We start from the raw sequence: 18,042 nt of genomic DNA on the forward strand, positions 1-18,042 counted from the left end.
AAAAGGCTGGCTTGCAGCTTCCAAGCTGGGTGCAGCATTCTGCCCGGTTCTCAACTATGGCCTGCCTCTGTGTAGGGGTCTCTTGGAGACCATGTTTATAGCCAGAATGCGGAAAGCAAGGGTGCTTTTATTTTAAATATTCCTGCTTCAGATAATAGAATTGCCCGATAAAATACAGGACACCAAATTAAATTTGAATTTCAAGCAAACAATGAGTAGTTTTTTTTTTTTAGCATGGCCCAAATATTGTATGAGGTGTATTTATACTAAAAAAATTGTTTATCTGAAATTCAAATGTAACTGGGTGTCTATACAAGCCACAACCTCATCTGCCCTGAGACCAGAAGAACTAAATGGTACCTGGCTACCATTACTGACCATTCTTATAGGGCCACAATAGATGGACCCTTATAGAATGGCAGAAACATGTAGAACGGAACTTCAAATTCATAAAAAAGAAAATAAAACAAAGCAGACCTACCGGACTCTTTGAGACTGGAGTTCTCCCCGAGACTATTGCCCTGAGATGTTCGTCAAAACTTGAGATGAAATTAACCTCCGAGGCCACCTCGTAGCTAAATAACAAATTGGCTAAAAAAATAATGAATATCACCCATAGGTAATGCGCTCCTTTAAAAAATCACCTTTGTGAGACCAAATGGTCAACAATTACTTAAGAAAAAAAGATGATACTGTAAGGGGTCAGGGAAACTAGATTAATGTAAACAGAACAACCAGAACAGAAACGGTGAGAATGTTCATATTGTGAAGAATGTTACTAACGTTTCACAACCATAACTTGTGTAGAAATTGTTGTGGAAAAAAAAAAAAGGAGGAAAAAAATGTACCTGGGCATCTTGTACTTTTATTTGCCAAATCTAGCAACCCTACACAGAGGGCTGAAGCCCCTCAACAATCCCCTTTTCTTCTGGATCATCTCGACCGGTTCTAGCCGGTCACCCCGACTGGCTTGCAGGCCGGCCCTGGCCCTCAGCCCTGCAGCTGTGACGGTGGCTTCTCCTGCTCTTAACTGCAGCCCATGCCTTGGATGCAAAGGTCGTCAAATGTCAAGTGGGGCCCTGAGCACTCTGAAGTGTTCAAGTGGCTTCGGATCCTGCCAGCATTTTGGGATTATGGCTCTGACCTTTGCGTGATGCTTAGGATTTTTTTTTACGAGCGGCCTCACTTTCTTGTAATCTTGTGTGAAAGATTCCTTGATAGAGGGACAAACAAGTAGGCTAGCTTTGGTGTTAGCTGGTACGATGTTTCCAGATAACATCATTCCCTTGAACAAAGAAGGGCCCCTATAGTTGTGAGCCCCCTGCTACCTCCCAAAGCCCGGCTCGGTGAGCCCTTCCAAACTGGCTGTAGAAGAGAGCCTTTGGAAATTGGCATGGTCCGTATTGGCTAGATCTTACCCAATCACCGTTAGATGCTGCTGGTAGGGCTGAGACCCAGAGGGGGATGGTAGGGCGTGGCACAAGGAATGTCCACCAGGGGGCGCAGGCTGCACTGCGGGCCTTCTATCCTTCCATTACTCTTAACCTGTGTGCTACTCAGCACACAGGCAGGGGGCCAATTCCTTTGTGATTCCTTAAACACCAATTTTTTAAATTAGAAAATGTAAGAATATTGAAGATACAGTGGACTGCCAGAAGAACAAAAAAAATCAGTCTTAGAAAAAACACAATGAGAATGTTTCTTAGAAGTGAGGATGGGAAGACTTTGGCTCACTTACTTTGTACACACCATCAGGAAAGACCAATCGCTAGAAAAAGAACATCATGTTTGGTAAAGTGGGGGTGTCAGTAAAAATAAGGGAAACCCTCAGTAGATGGGTTGCTACAGAGCCTGCAACAACAGACTCCAACACACCAGTGGTCATGGAGATGGGTGCAAGACTGGGCAGTATTTCGTTCTGTTGTACATAAGGTGGTCATGAGTTGGAGCCAATATGATGGTAACTAACAACAACAACCTTGTAGTAACATGAAAAAATATAAGGAAATACCCAGTCACTGATATATTCTTTAGTGCATAATCCTTCAGTTTTTTTATATACCCACTCTTCACTTATGGACATGGTTAGGTTCTAAAGGCCAAGTCATTATGTAAAAGTCGACATTATGCGAAAATGGAGGATATTAGATCACAAAATGGAAGACGACTACATCATTACATAACTGCCAAATTACATCATTATATAACTGCCAAACCACTGAGAATCATGGCCCAGCCACATTGACATATAGCCTTAACCATCACAGCCAGCATTACTCTTGCCTCACAACTTGGTGTTTGTTACTGCTAGATGTATGCTATTAATGTGCAAACTAGTTGGATAGTAGATTTTTTACTGTTGTTGTAAATGCAAAATGTGAGATAACGAGACAGTAAGTGAGGAGTAAAAGTGAGGAGTAGGTAGGTGTAATCAGACATAAGCAGTTCTGCCTATGCCACCGACCTGCTATGTGACCTTGGGCAAGTTACTGAAACTCCCTGTGCCTCAGTTTCTTTTTCTGTAAAGTGGGAATTACCAGTCTTGTTTTGGGTCCTTGTAGGGTGGTTGGGAAAATTAAGCTGGTTGTTACATCTAAAGTACTTAGAATAGTGCCTAGCACAGAGTATGAACAGTGTTAGGGACAATATCATTCATATTGGGATTTTTTTTTTTTAATTTTTATTGCACTCCAAATGCAAGTTTACAAATCAAGTCAGTCTCTCACACAAAAACTTACATACACCCTGCTACACACTCCCAATTGCTCTCCCCTTAATGAGACAGCCCCCTCCCTCCTTCCACTCTCTTTTCATGTCCATTTCACCAGCTTCTAATCCTTTCTACCCTCTCATCTCCCCTCCAGGGAGGAGATGCCAACATAGTCTCAAGTGCCCACCTGATCCAAGAAGCTCAGTCCTTACCAGCATCCCTCTCCAACCCATTGTCCAGTCCAATCCCTGTCTGAAGAGTTGGCTTCGGGAATGGTTCCTGTCCTGAGCCAACAAAAGTTCTGGGGGCCATGACCACCGGGGTCCTCCTAGTCTCAGTCAGACCATTAAGTCTGGTCTTTTTATGAGAACTTGGGGTCTGCATCCCACTGCTCTCCTGCTCCCTCAGGAGTTCTCTGTTGTGTTCCCTGTCAGGGCAGTTAATGGTTGTAGCCGGACACCATCTAGTTCTTCCAGTCTCAGGTTGATGTAGTCTCTGGTTTATGTGGCCTTTTCTGTCTCTTGGGTTCACAGTTACTTTGTGTCCTTGGTGTTCTTCCTTCTCCTTTGGTTCAGGTGGGTTGAGACCAATTGATGCATCTTAGATGGCCGCTTGTTAGCATTTAAGACCCCAGACACCACTCTCCAAAGTGGGATGCAGAATGTTTTCTTAATAGATTTTATTATGCCAAATGACTTAGATGTCCCCTGAAACCATGATCCCCAAACCCCCGCCCCAGCTACACTGGCCTTCGAAGCATTCAGTTTATTCAGGAAACTTCTTTGCTTTTGGTTTAGTCCAGTTGTGCTGACCTCCCCTGTATTGTGTGCTGTCTTTTCCTTTACCTAAAGTAGTTCTTATCTACTATCTAATTAATGAGTACCCCTCTCCCATACTCCCTATCTCCCTCCCCCCTAATGTAACCATCAAAAAATATATTTCTTCTCAGTTTAAACTATTTCTTGAGTTCTTATAATATTGGTCTTATACGATATTTGTTCTTTTGCAACTGACTAATTTCACTCAGCATAATGCCTTCCAAATTCCTCATGTTATGAAATGTTTCACAGATTCCTCACTGTTCTTTATCGATGCATAGTATTCCATTGTGTGAATATACCATAATTTATTATCCATTCATCTGTTGATGGGTACCTTGGTTGCTTCCATCTTTTTGTTATGGTAAGCAGTGCTGCAATGAGCATGGGTGTGCATATATCTGTGTAAAGGCTCTTATTTCTCTAGGATATATTCCAAGGAGTGGGATTGCTGGATCATATGGTAATTCTATTTCTAGCTTTTGAAGGAAGCACCAAATCGATTTCCAAAGTGGTTGTACCATTTGACATTCTCACCAGCAGCTTATAAGTGTTCCAGTCTCTCCACAACCTCTCCAACATTTATTATTTTGTGTTTTTTGGATTAATGCCAGCCTTGTTGGAGTGAGATGAAATCTCATTGTAGTTTTGATCTGCATTTCTCTAATGGCTAATGACCGTGAGCATTTCCTCATGTATCTGTTAGCTACCTGAATGTCTTCTTTAGTAAAGTACCTGTTCATATCTTTTGCCCATTTTTTAATTAGGTTATTTGCCTTTTTGAAGTTGAGTATTTGCAATATCATATAGATTTTAGAGATCAGTCGCTGATCAGAAATGTCATAGCTAAAAACTTCTTCCCAGTCTGTAGGTGATCTTTTTAATCTTTTGGTGAAGTCTTTAGATGAGCATAAGTGTTTGATTTTTAGGAGCTCCCAGTTACCTAGTTTTTCTTCTGCATTGTTAGTAATGTTTTCTGTACTGTTTATGCCATGTATTAGGGCTCCTAGCATTGTCCCTATTTTTTCTCCCATGATCTTTATTGTTTTAGATTTTATATTCAGGTCTTTGATCCATTTTGAGCTTATTTTTGTGCATGGTGTGAGGTACGGGTCTTGTTTCATATTTTTGCAGTTGGATATACAGTTATGCCAGCACCATTTGTTAAAAAGACTGTCTTTTCCCCCATTTAACTGTTTTGGGGCCTTTGTCAAATATCAGTTGCTCATATGTGGATGGATTTATGTCTGGATTCTCAATTCTGTTCTGTTGGTCTATGTATCTGTTGTTGTACCAGTACCAGGCTGTTTTGACTACTGTGGCAGTATAATGGGTTCTAAAATCAGGTAAAGTAAGGCCTCCCAGTTTGTTATTTTTCAGTAATGCTTGGAAACCCTGGTAGCATAGTGGTTAAGTGCTACGGCTGCTAACCAAAGGGTCAGCAGTTCATATCTGCCGGGAGCTCCTTGGAAACTCTATGGGGCAGTTCTACTCTGTCCTACAGAGTTGCTATGAGTCAGAATCGACTTGATGGCACCGTTTTTTTTTTGGCGGGGGCGGGGAGCGGTTACTTATCCGGGGCCTCTGTGCCTTCCATATGAAGTTGGTGATTTGTTTCTCCACCTCATTAAAAAATGTTATTGGAATTTGGATTGGAATTGCATTAAATCTATGTATCGCTTTTGGTAGAACAGACATTTTTATAATGTTAAGTCTTCCTATCCACGAGCAAGGTATGTTCTTCCACTTACGTAAGTCTCCTTAGGTTTCTTGCAGAAGTGTACTGTAGTTTTCTTTGTATAAGTCTTTTACATCTCTGGTAAGATTTATTCCTAAGTATTTTATCTTCTTGGAGGCTACTGTAAATTGTATTGATTTGGTGATTTCCTCTTCAATGTTCTTTTTGCTGGTGTAGAGGAATCCAACTGATTTTTGTATGTTTATATTGTATCCTCATACTCTGCTGAACTCTTCTATTAGTTTCAGTAGTTTTCTGGAGGATTCCTTAGGGTTTTCTGTGCATAAGATCATATCATCTGCAAATAGAGATACTTTTACTTCTTCCTTGCCAATCTGGATGCCTTTTATTTCTTTATCTTGTATAATTGCTCTGGCTAGGACCTCTAGCACAATGTTGAATAAGAGCGGTGATAAAGGGCATCCTTGTCTGGTTCCCGATCTCAATGGGAATGCTTTCAGGCTCTCTCCATTTAGGGTGATGTTGACTGTTGGCTTTGTATAAATGCCCTTTATTATGTTGAGGAATTTTCCTTCTATTTCTATTTCGCTGAGAGTTTTTATCATGAATGGGTGTTGAACTTTGTCAAATGCCTTTTCTGCATCAGTTGATAAAATCATGTTATTCTTGTCTTTTGTTTTATTTATGTGATGAATTACATTAATGGTTTTTCTAGTGTTGAACAATCCCTGCATACCTGGTATGAATCCCACTTGGTCATGGTGAATTATTTTTTTGATATGTTGTTGAATTCTATTGGCTAGAATTCTGTTGAGGATTTTTGCATCTGTGTTCATGAGGGATATTGGTCTGTAATTTTCTTTTTTTGTGGTGTCTGGGGCAGTTCTGCTTTGTCCTATAGGGTCGCTATGAGTCAGAATCGACTCAGTGGCACTGGGTTAGGGTGGGTACCTCCTTTTGGTATCAGAGATATGCTGGCTTCATAGAATGAGTTTGGGAGTATTCTGTCCTTTTCTATGCTCTGAAATACCTTTAGTAGTAGTGGTGTTAACTCTTCTGAAAGTTTGGTAGAACTCTGCGGTGAAGCCGTCCGGGCCAGGGCTTTTTTTTGTTGGGAGTTTTTTGATTACCTTTTCAATCTCTTCTTTTGTTATGGGTCTATTTAGTTGTTCTACCTCTGTGTTAGTTTACGTAGGTAGTGTGTTTCTAGAAAGTCATCCATTTCTTCTAGGTTTCCAAATTGGCTAGTGTACAGTTTTTTGTAATAGTTTGGTATGATTCTTTTAATTTCAGTTGGGTCAGTTGTAATATCTCCCATCTCATTTCTTATTCGGGTCATTTGTTTACTCTTCTGTTTTTCTTTTGTCAGTTTGGCCAGTGATTTATCAAGCTTGTTAATTTTTTCAAAGAACCAGCTTTTGGTCTTGTTAACTCTTTTGTTTTTCTGTTCTCTATTTCATTTAATTTTGCTCTGATTTTTATTATTTGATTTCTTCTGGTGCCTGAGGGTTTCTTTTGTTGCTTTCTTTGTATTTGGTCAGGTTGTAGTGATAATTCTTTGATTTTGGCCCTTCTTTTTGGATGTGTGCATTTATCGATATAAATTGACCTCCGAGCACTGCTTTCACTGTGTCCCAATGGTTCTGAAAGGAAGTGTTTTCATTCTCATTGGATTCTATGAATTTGTTTATTCTATCCTTAATGTCTTCTATAACCCAGTCTTTTTTGAGCAGGGTATTGTTCAGTTTCCCAGTGTTTGATTTCTTTTCCCTGCTTTTTCTGTTATTGATTTCCACTTTTATGGCCTTATGGTCAGAGAAGATGCTTTTAGTATTTCAATGTTGTAGATTCTGCTAAGGCTTGCTTTATGACCTAATATGTGATCTATTCTAGGGAATGTTCCATGTGCACTAGAAAAGAAAGTGTACTTGGCTGCTGTTGGGTGGAGTGTTCTGTATATGTCTACGAGGTCAAGTTGGTTGATTGTGGCATTTAGATCTTCCGTGTGCTTATTAAGCTTCTTTCTGGATGTCCTGTCCTTCACCGAAAGTGTTGTGTTGAAGTCTCCTACTATTATTGTGGAGCTGTCTATCTCACTTTTTAATGCTGATGGAGTTTGTTTTATGTATCTTGCAGCCCTGTCATTGTGTGCATAAATATTTAATATCGTTATATCTTCTTGGCATATTGTCCTTTTAATCATTATATAGTGTCCTTCCTTATCCTTTGTCATGGATTTAACTTTAAAGTCTATTTTGTCAGAAATTAATATTGCCACTCCTGCTCTTTTTTGATTGTTGTTTGCTTGATATTTTTTCCATCCTTTGAGTTTTAGTTTGTTTGTGTCTCTAAGTCTAAGGTGTGTCTCTTGTAGGCAGCATATAGACAGATCTTGTTTTTTAATCCATTCTGCCATTCTCTGTCTCTTTATTGGTGCATTTAGTCCGTTTACATTCAGAATAATTATGGATAGGTATAAATTTAGTGCTGTCATTTTGATGTCTTTTTTTGTGTGTCGAGAGTTTCTTTTTCCCACTTAATTTTATGTGCCGTGTAGATTATCTTTATATATTGTCCTTTCCTCATATTTGTTGTTGTTGATTTTGTTTCTGCTGAGTATTTTTTTTCTTGTATTTTATTTTGATGAGTAGGACAGTTTGTCTCATTTGTGGTTACGTTATTATTTGTCCCTATTTTTCTAAATTTAAACCTAATTTTTATTTCTTTGTATCGCCATATCTTCCTCTCCATATGGAAGGTGGATGATTACATTTCTTAGTCTTTGTTTATTATTGCAATGTTGTCTTCTTTTATATAATAACATTGCTGTTACCCTGTTTTGAGCTTTTTTTTTTTTTTATAATCTTGCTTTTTTTTTTTTGGATTTCCCTGTCTGGGTTGACTTCTGGTTGCTCTGCCCAGTGTTCTGGTCTTGGGTTGATACCTGATATTATTTATTTTCTAAGGAAAGAACTCCCTTTAGTATTTCTTGTAGTTTTGGTTTCGTTTTTACAAATTCTCTAAACTTCTGTTTATCTGGAAATGTCCTAATTTCACCTTCACATTTGAGAGAAATTTTTTGTTGGATATATGATTCTTGGCTGGCAATTTTTTTCCTTCGATTTTTTATATAAGTCATCCCACTGCCTTCTCACCTGCATGGTTTCTGCCAAGTAGTCTGAGCTTATTCTTATTGGCTCTCCTTCATAGGTGACTTTTCGTTTATCCATAGCTGCTCTTATAATTCTCTCTTTATCTTTGGTTTTGGCAAGTTTGATTATACTATGTCTTGGTGACTTTATTTTAATATCTGCCGTATGTGAAGTTCAGTGAGCATCTTGGATAGATATCTTCTCGTCTTTCATGATATCAGGGAAGTTTTCTGCCAACAAATCGTCAACAATTCTCTCTGTATATTCTGTTATCCCTCCCTGTTCTGGTACTCCAATCGCTTGTAGGTTATTTCTCTTGATAGAGTCCCACATGATTCTTAAGGTTTCTTTGTGTTTTTAAATTCTTTTATCCGATTTTTCTTCAAATATATTAGTGCCAAGTGCTTTATCTTCAAGTTCAGAAATTCTGCCTTCCACTTACTCAATTCTGCTCCTCTCACTTTCTATTGAGTTGTCTCTTTCTGTAATTTTATTGTTAATCTTCTGAATTTCTGATTGCTGTTATCTATGGATTTTTCCAGCTTATTAAATTTTTCATTATGTTCTTGAGTAATCTTTTTAATTTTTTCAGTTGCCTTGTGTGTGTGTTCCTTGGCTCATTGTGCATATTACCTCATTTCCTTCCTGATGTCTTGAAGGGTTCTGTATATTAATCTTTTATATTCTGCCTCTGGTAATTCCAGGAAGGCACTTCCATCTAGAAGATCCCTGGATTCTTTGTTTTGAGAGCTTGTTGAAGCGATCATGGTCCATTTCTTTATGTGACTTGATATTGACTGTTGTCTCCGAGCCATCTATGACTTTGTATTAGTTTATTTTATATTTACTTACCGTGTCCTAGCTTCTCGCTCTGTTTTGTTTTGATATGCCAAAATGGGTTGTTTTACTGAGCTAGCTGGATTATTTTCGCTGTGTCACCAGATGGCTAGAGCTGTTATCAGGTGTATCAGTCTAGGAGTCCATTCACTTTTCTTGTATGAATTCAGCTCAGGTGTCCAGGTAGCTGATCATCAAGTGTGTGGTACAGGCTCTGTCCTACGGTCTTAGAGGGGCAGAGGTGATTGGTGTAGGTACCAGTATCTGGTTGCAGCAGGGGGTCACCCTCTGAACAAGGCAGGGGGCTGAGAATCATCCCCCAAGTGTCCCTGAGGAAAGTGTGTCCCTGATCCTTAGAGTGTGCAGGTGGGTGGGTTCTGCAGCTGGACCATGGGCACCCAGTGTTTTTGGTTGTAAGGATTGGGAGGTACCAGTTATCCTTCGATCCCTGTCATGGGTGGCTGGATGACCTGAGTGGAGCTACCAGCCCTTAGGCCACAGATGTGGGTAGGTGAGGACCCTGTTTAATAGGCAAAGCAATGCCAAACATCAAACAACCACGTCTCCACCACACAGCTGAAACGGTTGGAGTCTGCCAACAAGAGCCTATTCTCCTGAAATAGGCCCACACAGGTCCATGTGGAGGGGAAAGGTATTCAAAGTCCACGGACCATTTATGCCTGGACAGGAGTCGCTTCTGTCCTGAGCTCCCCCGGTTAGTGGAGCTGGCAAATAATTGCAATTTATTCCTTCTCCAAGGCTGGGAGGATGGCTCTAGGGGCTCAGCCAGGCCTATCTCAGGCTTAGGGGGATCAACAGCTGCTGAAGCCAGCCTCGGGGGTGCTGGGGTGAGGTGTAAAATACATGCAAGTACTTAGCTTTTGCCAAGGGTGCCGTTATTCTCTGGTTCCGAAGGTGTGAGTAGGCTGTGTGGCTGGCAGCTTCTCCCTGAGGAAACTGGGCCGAACGCTAGTACCAGCCTGCTACCGCTGCTCCTGGGAATCGTGCCTGAGGGCTCCCCGTGATTCAGGTCCGGTAACTCCTCTCCGCTTCTGAAACCTCTCTTCCTCCCCCGCCCCTCAGTTTGTTTTCAAAGCTTGCCTTTGATGTTTAGGGCTCCTAGCTTGTCATAAATATATTGGTTTCATTTGTTTTTTCAGGTCTTTGTTGTAAAGAGAGCTCGCCAGAAGCGACTGTCTATTCCGCCATCTTGGCTCCGCCTCTGCAATCTCCATATTGGGATTTTTAAACTTCAAGATTATTAGTTTTACGTCTACATTAACAGAGTTGGGGGTGGAGTGGGCAGGCAAAATATATCCAGCATTTGGATGTATCTAATTTTTCACATGGACACTGTACATCCTTGTATGTATTTGCTCACACCATGTGTATTTACTGTGGAAATGGAATCGCCAGGTGCCTTAGTCATCTAGTGCTGCTATAACAGGAATACCAAGGGATGGCTTTAACAGAGAGAAATGTATTTTCTTACAGTAAAGTAGGCTAAAAGTCCAAATTCAGGGTGTCACCTCCAAGGGAAGGCTTTCTCTCTCTGTCGGCCTTCTCGTCAATGTTCCCCTAGACTAGGAGGTTCTTCACTCAGGGACCCTATGTCCAAAGGATGCGCTCTGCTCCCAGCACTGCTTTCTTGGTGGTATGAGGTCCATCTGTCTCTCTGCTCTTTTTTTTTTTTTTTTATCTCAAGAGATTGCCTCAAGACAGAATCCAATCTTGTAGTTTGAGTCTTGCCTCATTGACACAACTGCCGCCCATCTTCCCTCATTAACACCATAGAGGCAGGATTTACAACATATAGGAAAATCACAAACCCGGAATCATGGCCTAACCAAAATGATACACACATTTTTTGGGGGGCATAATTCAATCCATGACACCAGGTTAAAGGGTAATGATGGAAAATCCTTATTGAATACACACCATGTACCAGCACTGGGCTAAGTGTTTTGCCCTACAAGGACCCTGTAGAGGCAGGCTTCATTGTTGTTGTTAGTTGCCGTTGAATTGATTAAGACTCATAGCAACTCCAAACGTACAGAGTAGAACTGCAATCCTCACAATGTGTCTGCACTCTGGGTTAAATTCCCCTGAGGTCACATTTCAAGGCTGTGACCTTTTGGAAGCAGATGGCCAGGCCTTTCTTCTGAGGCATCTCTGGGTGGGTTGGAACTGCCAACATTTTGGTTATCAGACAAGTGCTTTAACCAGCATGCCACCAGGGATCCTTTAGGCTCCATTATTGCTCCTATATTTATGGATGAGGAAACAGGCTCCAAGAGGTTAAATTCCCCAGAGGTCACAAACAGTGGAGCCTGCCACGGCCTCTTTTTGAAGGTTGAGGTTACAGATGTCCTGTGCCCATGTCTCCATGGAACATCCTGAAATTGCTGCAAACATCTAAAGTCTGAGGCTTTCCCCTGGCTTCCCAACCACCTGTTGTTCATCTGATGCCACCTGTATGTGTTTCCAGGGCTGCTGTAGTAAATTATTACCAACGGGGTGGCTTAAAATAACAGAAATTTTTCTCTCACAGTTCTGGGGGCCAGAAGTCCAAAATCAAGGTGTCAGCAGAGTCATGCTCCCTCTGGAGCTTCCAGAGGAGGGTTCTTTCCTCTTCCTTCCAGCTCCTGGTGGCCCCAGCTGTCCTTGGCTTGTGGAAGCATCACCCCAATCTCTGCCCTCATCTTCACATGACCTTCTCCTCTGTGTTTTTCTCCTCTGTCTCCTCCTCTTCTTACAAGTACACTTGTCATTAGATTATTTTTTAAATTTTATTGTGTTTTAAGTGGAAGTTTACAGCTCAAATTAGCTTTTCATTCAAAAATTTTATACACAAATTATTTTATGGTGTTAGTTGCAATCCCCGCAATGTGTCAGCACTCTCCCCCTTTCCCTTTCCACCCTGGATTCTCAGTGTCCATTCATCCCATGTTCTTGTTGCTTCTTGCCGTTTCATCTTTGCTTTTGGGCAGGTGTTGCACATTTGGTCTGGTATACTTGATTGAATTAAGAAGCATGTTCCTCACATGTGTTATTGTTTGCTTTATAAAACCCATTGCTGTCAAGTTGATTCTGAATCATAGCAACCCTATAGGACAGAGTAGAACTGCCCTATGGTGTTTCCAAGGAACACCTGGTAGATTCAAACTGTCAACCTTTTGGTTAGCAGCCATAGCTCTTAACTGCTACACGACCAGAGTCTCCATTTGCTTTATAGGCCTGCCTAATCTTTGGCTGAAAGGCTGAGTTCGGGGGTGGCTTCAGTTCTGAGTTAGCAGGGTGTCCGGGCCATAGTCTCGGGGGTTCCTCCAGTCTCTGTCAGATCAGTAAGTCTGGTCTTTTTTCGTGAATTTTAATTTTGTTCTACATTTTTCTCCCACTCTGCCCAGGACCCTCTATTGTGATCCATATCAGAGTAGTCGGTGGTTGTAGCCGGGTACCAGCCGGCTTTTCTAGGCTCGTGCTGGTGGAGGCTGTGGTTCATTAGTCTTCTGGACTAATATTTTTCTTGTGTCTTTGGTTTTCTTCATTCTCCTTTGCTCAGAACATGTTGGGACCAGTAGATGAATCTTGGATGGCTGCTTGCAAGCTTTTAGCACCCCAGATTCTACTCACCAAAGTAGGATGTAGAACATACTCTTTTTGAACTATGTTACGCCAATTGATCTAGATGTCCCCTGAGACCATGGTCCCCAGCCCTCAGCTCCAGTGACTCAGTCCCTCAAGGTGTTTGGACGTGTCTAGGAAGCTTCTATGGCTTTGCCTTGGTCAAGTTGTGCTGACTTCCCCAATATTGTGTGTTGTCTTTCCCTTTACCAAAGTTAACACTTATCTACTATGTAGTTAGTGATTTCCCCTCCCCATCCTCCCCTTCCTTGTAACCATCAAAGATTGTTTCTTGGGTTTTTGTAATAGTGGCCTCGTACAATATTTGTCCGTTTATGATTGGCTTATTTCACTTAGCATAATAGTGGCCTTGTACAATATTTGTCCATTTATGATTGGCTTATTTCGCTTAGCATAATGCCCTCTAAATTCATCCATAGTGTGAGATGTTTTGCAGATTCATCGTTGTTTTTTATCATTGCGTAGTATTCCATTGTGTGTATGTACCATAGTTTGTTTATCCATTCATCTGTTGATGGGCACTTAGGTTCTTTCCATCTTTTTGCTATTGTGAATAGTGCTGCAATGAACATGGGTATGTACATGTCTATTCGTGTGACAGCTCTTATTTCTCTGGGATGTATTCCTAGGAGTAGGATTGCTGGATGGTATGATATTTCTAGCTTTTTAAGAAGGTACCATATCATTTTCCATAGTGGTTATACCATATTGCATTCCCACCAGCAGAGCCTAAGAGTTCCAATCTCCCCACAACCTCCCCAACATTTGTTAATTTTTTTGGTTAGTGCCAGTAATATTGGGGTGAGATGGTGTCTCATTGTAGTTTTGATTTACATTCTTCCAATGGTTAATGCAGCCCTGGTGGCACAGTGGTTAAGAGTTTGGCTACCAACCAAAAGGTTGACTGAATCTACCAGCCACTCCTTGGAAACATTATGGGGCAGTTCTACTCTAATCGACTGGACAGCAAAGAGTTTTTTTTTAATGGCTAATGATCGTGAGCATTTCTTCATGTGTCTGTTGGCTGCCTGAATGTTTTCTCTGGTGAAGTGTCTGCTCATATCCTGTGCCCATTTTTTAATTGGATTGTTTATCTTTTGTTGTTGAAGTGTTAAAGTATTCTATAGATTTTAGAGATTAGATCCTTTCCAGATATATTGTAGCCAATTTTTTTTCCCCCAGTGTGTAGGTTCTCCTTTTCTCTTTTGGTGAAGTCTTTATTTATTTACTTATTTTTTTATTGTGCTTTAGGTGAAAGCTTATAGCTCAACTTAGTTTCTCATACAAAAATTTATACACACATTGTTATATGACCTTAGTTGCTATCTCTATAATGTGACAGCACACTCCTTCTTTCCACCCTGGGTTTCCCACGTCCATTCAACCAGCTCCTATCCCTTTCTGCCTTCTCATCTTGCCTCTGGACAGGAGCTGCCCATTTAGTCTTGTGTATCTACTTGAACTAAGAAGCACACCCTTCACAATTATCATTTTATGTCTTATAGTCCAGTCTAATCTTTGTCTGAAGAGTTGGCTTCAGGAATGGTTTTAGCTCTGGGTTAACAGACAGTCTGGAGGCAATGCCTTCTGGGGTTCCTCCAGTCCTAGTCAGACCATTAAGTCTGGTCTTTTTACTAGAATTCGAGTTCTGCACCCATTTTTCTTCTGCTCCATCAGGGACTCTCTGTTGTGTTTTGTGTCAGGGTGGTCATTGGTGGTAGCTGGGTACCATCTAGTTCTTCTGGTCTCAGGCTGATGAAATCTCTGGTTTATGTGGCACTTTTTGTCTCTTGGGCTAATATTTTCATTATATCTTTGGTGTTCATCACTCTCCTTTGCACCAAGTGGGTGGGGACCAATTGATACATCTTAGATGTCCGTTCCCTAGCTTTTAGGACCTTAGACACCATTCTTAGTGAAGTCTTTTGATGAGTATAAATGTTTAATTTTTAGGAGCTCCCAGTTATCTAGTTTCCCTTTTGGTGTTGTGCATTTTGAGTTATGGTTTATATTCTATTTATGCCATGTATTAAGGCCCCTAGTGTTGTCCCTATTTTTTCTTCCATGATCTTTATCATTTTAGGTTTTATATTTAGGTCTTTGATCCATTTTGAGTTAGTTTTTGTGTATGGTGTGAGATATGGATCCTGTTTCAGTTTTTTACAGATGAAGAACCAGTTTTGCCAGCACCATTTGTTAAAAAGGCTGTCTTTCCCCCATTTAATGGACTTTGGTCTTTTGTTAAAGATCAGCTGACCATAGGTGGATGGATTTACATCTGGGTTCTGGGTTCTCAGTTCTGTTCCATTGGTCTATGTGTCTTTGTCATTGGATTTAGGGCCCACCTGGTTAATCCAGGATGATCTCATCTTCACAGCCTTTGTTTAATCACATTTGCAAAGACTCTTTTCCAAAATATGATTACAGTTATGGGTAGCAGGGGTTAGGATTTGGACATGTCTTGGAGGGACAGAGTTCAACCTACTATACCACCAACGTCCCCTGTCTACCCCATCTAAAGCAGGGCTTCTGCTAGGCAGGGAGGATGGGAAGGTGGTGGAATCAAGAACAGACAGCCCTTGAGGGTGCTGTGGAGCAGGGTTCTCCCCACACAGGGAGGAGCCAGGTGAAAATCAGTGCCCTGGGATCTGTTCCCAGCTAGGTTCTGCTTGTTGCTGTTAGGTGCCATGGAGTCGATTCTGATTCATGGCAATCTCATGTGACAGAGTAGAACTTCTCCATAGGGTTTTACAGGCTATAATCTTTATGGTTTTTCACTGGCTAATGCTCTTCAGGAGTAGACTGCCGGGTCCTTCTTCCTAGTCTGCCTTAGTCTGGAATCTCAGCTGAAACCTGTCCTCCATGGGTGACCCTGCTGCTATCTGAATATTGGTGCCATAGCTTCCAGCATCACAGCAACACGCAAGCCCTCAGAGTAGGACACACTGACAGACATGTTGTCAGGAGGGATCAGTCCCTGGAGAAGGACATCATGCTTAGCAGAATACAGGGTCAGCGGAAAATAGGAAGACCCTTAATGAGGTGGGTTGACACAGTGGCTGCACCAATGAGCTCAAACATAACAATGATTATAAGGATGGCTCAGGACTGGGCAGTGTTTCGTTCTGTTGCACATAGGGTCGCTATGAGTCAGAACCGACTCGACAGCACCTAACAACAACAACAACAACAATGTTTGTGGGAGTAGATCGCCTGGTCTTTCTCTCAAAGAGTGTCTAGGTGGGTTTTGAACATCAAGCTTTTGGTTAGCAGCCAAGCTCTTAACATTGAGCCACTGGGGCTCTTTCCGACCCTGCTAATCTTGTGGAAATCACACCTTTACTGACATGTTTTCAGTCTCTTTGGAACAGCTGCCCGGAGACAGGTGTGGATGGGGCTGCTATGCGGAAGGCCTGTGATAAGCAGGCGATCTTCTCCATTCCTGTGACAGCTGGGACCCAAGAGGTCTTCCAAGCCAGGTGTCCCAGGTGGGCTTATCTGGCACCAGCTCTTTGCACATTGCCTCTGTGGACCCACTGCTGCTTCTGAAGATCCAGGCTTAGCATCTCAGGAAGGTTCCTTTGAGGAGACAGAATCCCTGCTGGGGAGGGAGATGGAATGTAAAAAAAGAGAGTTGGCAGAAGGTACTGTTAGTGTTGCTGAAAATGTTGTATTTGCTTGCTTTATTCCAGATTCCCTTCCACTTCCCGCATATACAGGCTCACTACTCTGGTAGGAATCTTTTCCATCTATGTGCCAGCCAAGGCATCTGTGTGTGCCTCAGTACACAGTGCTAAGCCCATGGTTGGGAGCTTGGGAGAGGTCTCTAGTTTCACCTTCCCTGCCAACATAATGGGGTGCTGGGGCTGATCACAACTCCTCAGGACTCATCCCCCGCTTTTGAAATGAGGTCTATTCTTCAATGCTTGTCTTCTGAATCCTATCCCTCCATAGGTCCTCAGTGGATGGTGTCAATCCAGGTAGCTGCAGCCAAGGTGGGTAGAGCCCTTGTCCTTCTCAGGAAAAAATGGATCTCTTTAACCTGGAGAGTGCAAGGTTATGTGTGCAGGAAGTGAGGGGACGTGCAGGTGATACAGAGGCTGTAATTGTCCCCAAGTGGATATGATCATGTAATTTTTCATTTTTATCCTATTAATACCATGCATTACATTAATTGATTTTCAAATATTGTATGAGCCTTGCATCCCTGGAATAAACTCCACTTCCTCATATTGTATAATTCTTTTTATAAATTTGCCAATATTTAGTAAGGATTTTTGTGCTTATATTCATGAGAGATATTGAGCTATAGTTTTTTTTTTTTTCTTTTCTTTGTATTGTCTTTAGCTTTTGTATCAGGTTTGTGGTGCTATAGATTGCTTTTGTGTGGCCTTTCTGTCCATGGTCTTGTTACTTCCACCCAAGTGATTGGGTGGGACTGTGTATAGGGTAATTGTGGCCCACCAACGGAATTGGTCAGTGTTGCCATCCTGCTGGGCTTGAAATGAGCCATCCTGAAGGTCGGAGAGAGAGGATCCTACCACCACCAAGGAAGAACAGCTAGGAGTGGAGAGTGCATCCTTTGGACTCAAGATCCCTGCACTGAGAAAATCCTGGAACCAGGAGACTCAAAGAGAGAGAGAGAGAGAGAGCTGTAACACTGAAGATGGTGAGAAACGATGGTGAGAGAGACCATCGGGAGACCGTGCAGTGCCCTTCCTGACCCATGGAAAATGAAAGCTGAGTGCCTGGGGTGTCCCTGGGGACTTTTTGGCAGGGGCTAAAATAGCTTTGTAAGAGGGCAGAGTCCTAGGGTCAGAGAGGTGTGCCTAAAGCACAGATGAAAAGAGGCTGTCTGTATGGAAGAACTGTATCGAGTGTTTCTGAGCCTGAATTGTAACCTGTTACTTCCCAAATAAACCCCATAATTGTGAGTATTGTCTGTGAAAGTTCTGTGTGGCCATTGCAATGAATTATTGAACTCAGCAGAGAAGTAGAGAGGGACGGTTGGTGTTAGAATTAGTAAAGATGGGGGATAGAGGAGGCACGTCTGACCTCCAACTCATAGGAATCGGCCTTGGGCTGATGATCTTGATTCTCCTTCCGCCTTGTGAAGTTAGAGGAGGTCAGATTCTGCCCCCATGCTGTTATTACAAGAGTAATAATAGCTTCATAAATGAA

The sequence above is a fragment of the Elephas maximus genome, chromosome 3 (genome assembly GCF_024166365.1).
Source record: "Elephas maximus indicus isolate mEleMax1 chromosome 3, mEleMax1 primary haplotype, whole genome shotgun sequence".
NCBI lineage: Eukaryota > Metazoa > Chordata > Mammalia > Proboscidea > Elephantidae > Elephas > Elephas maximus.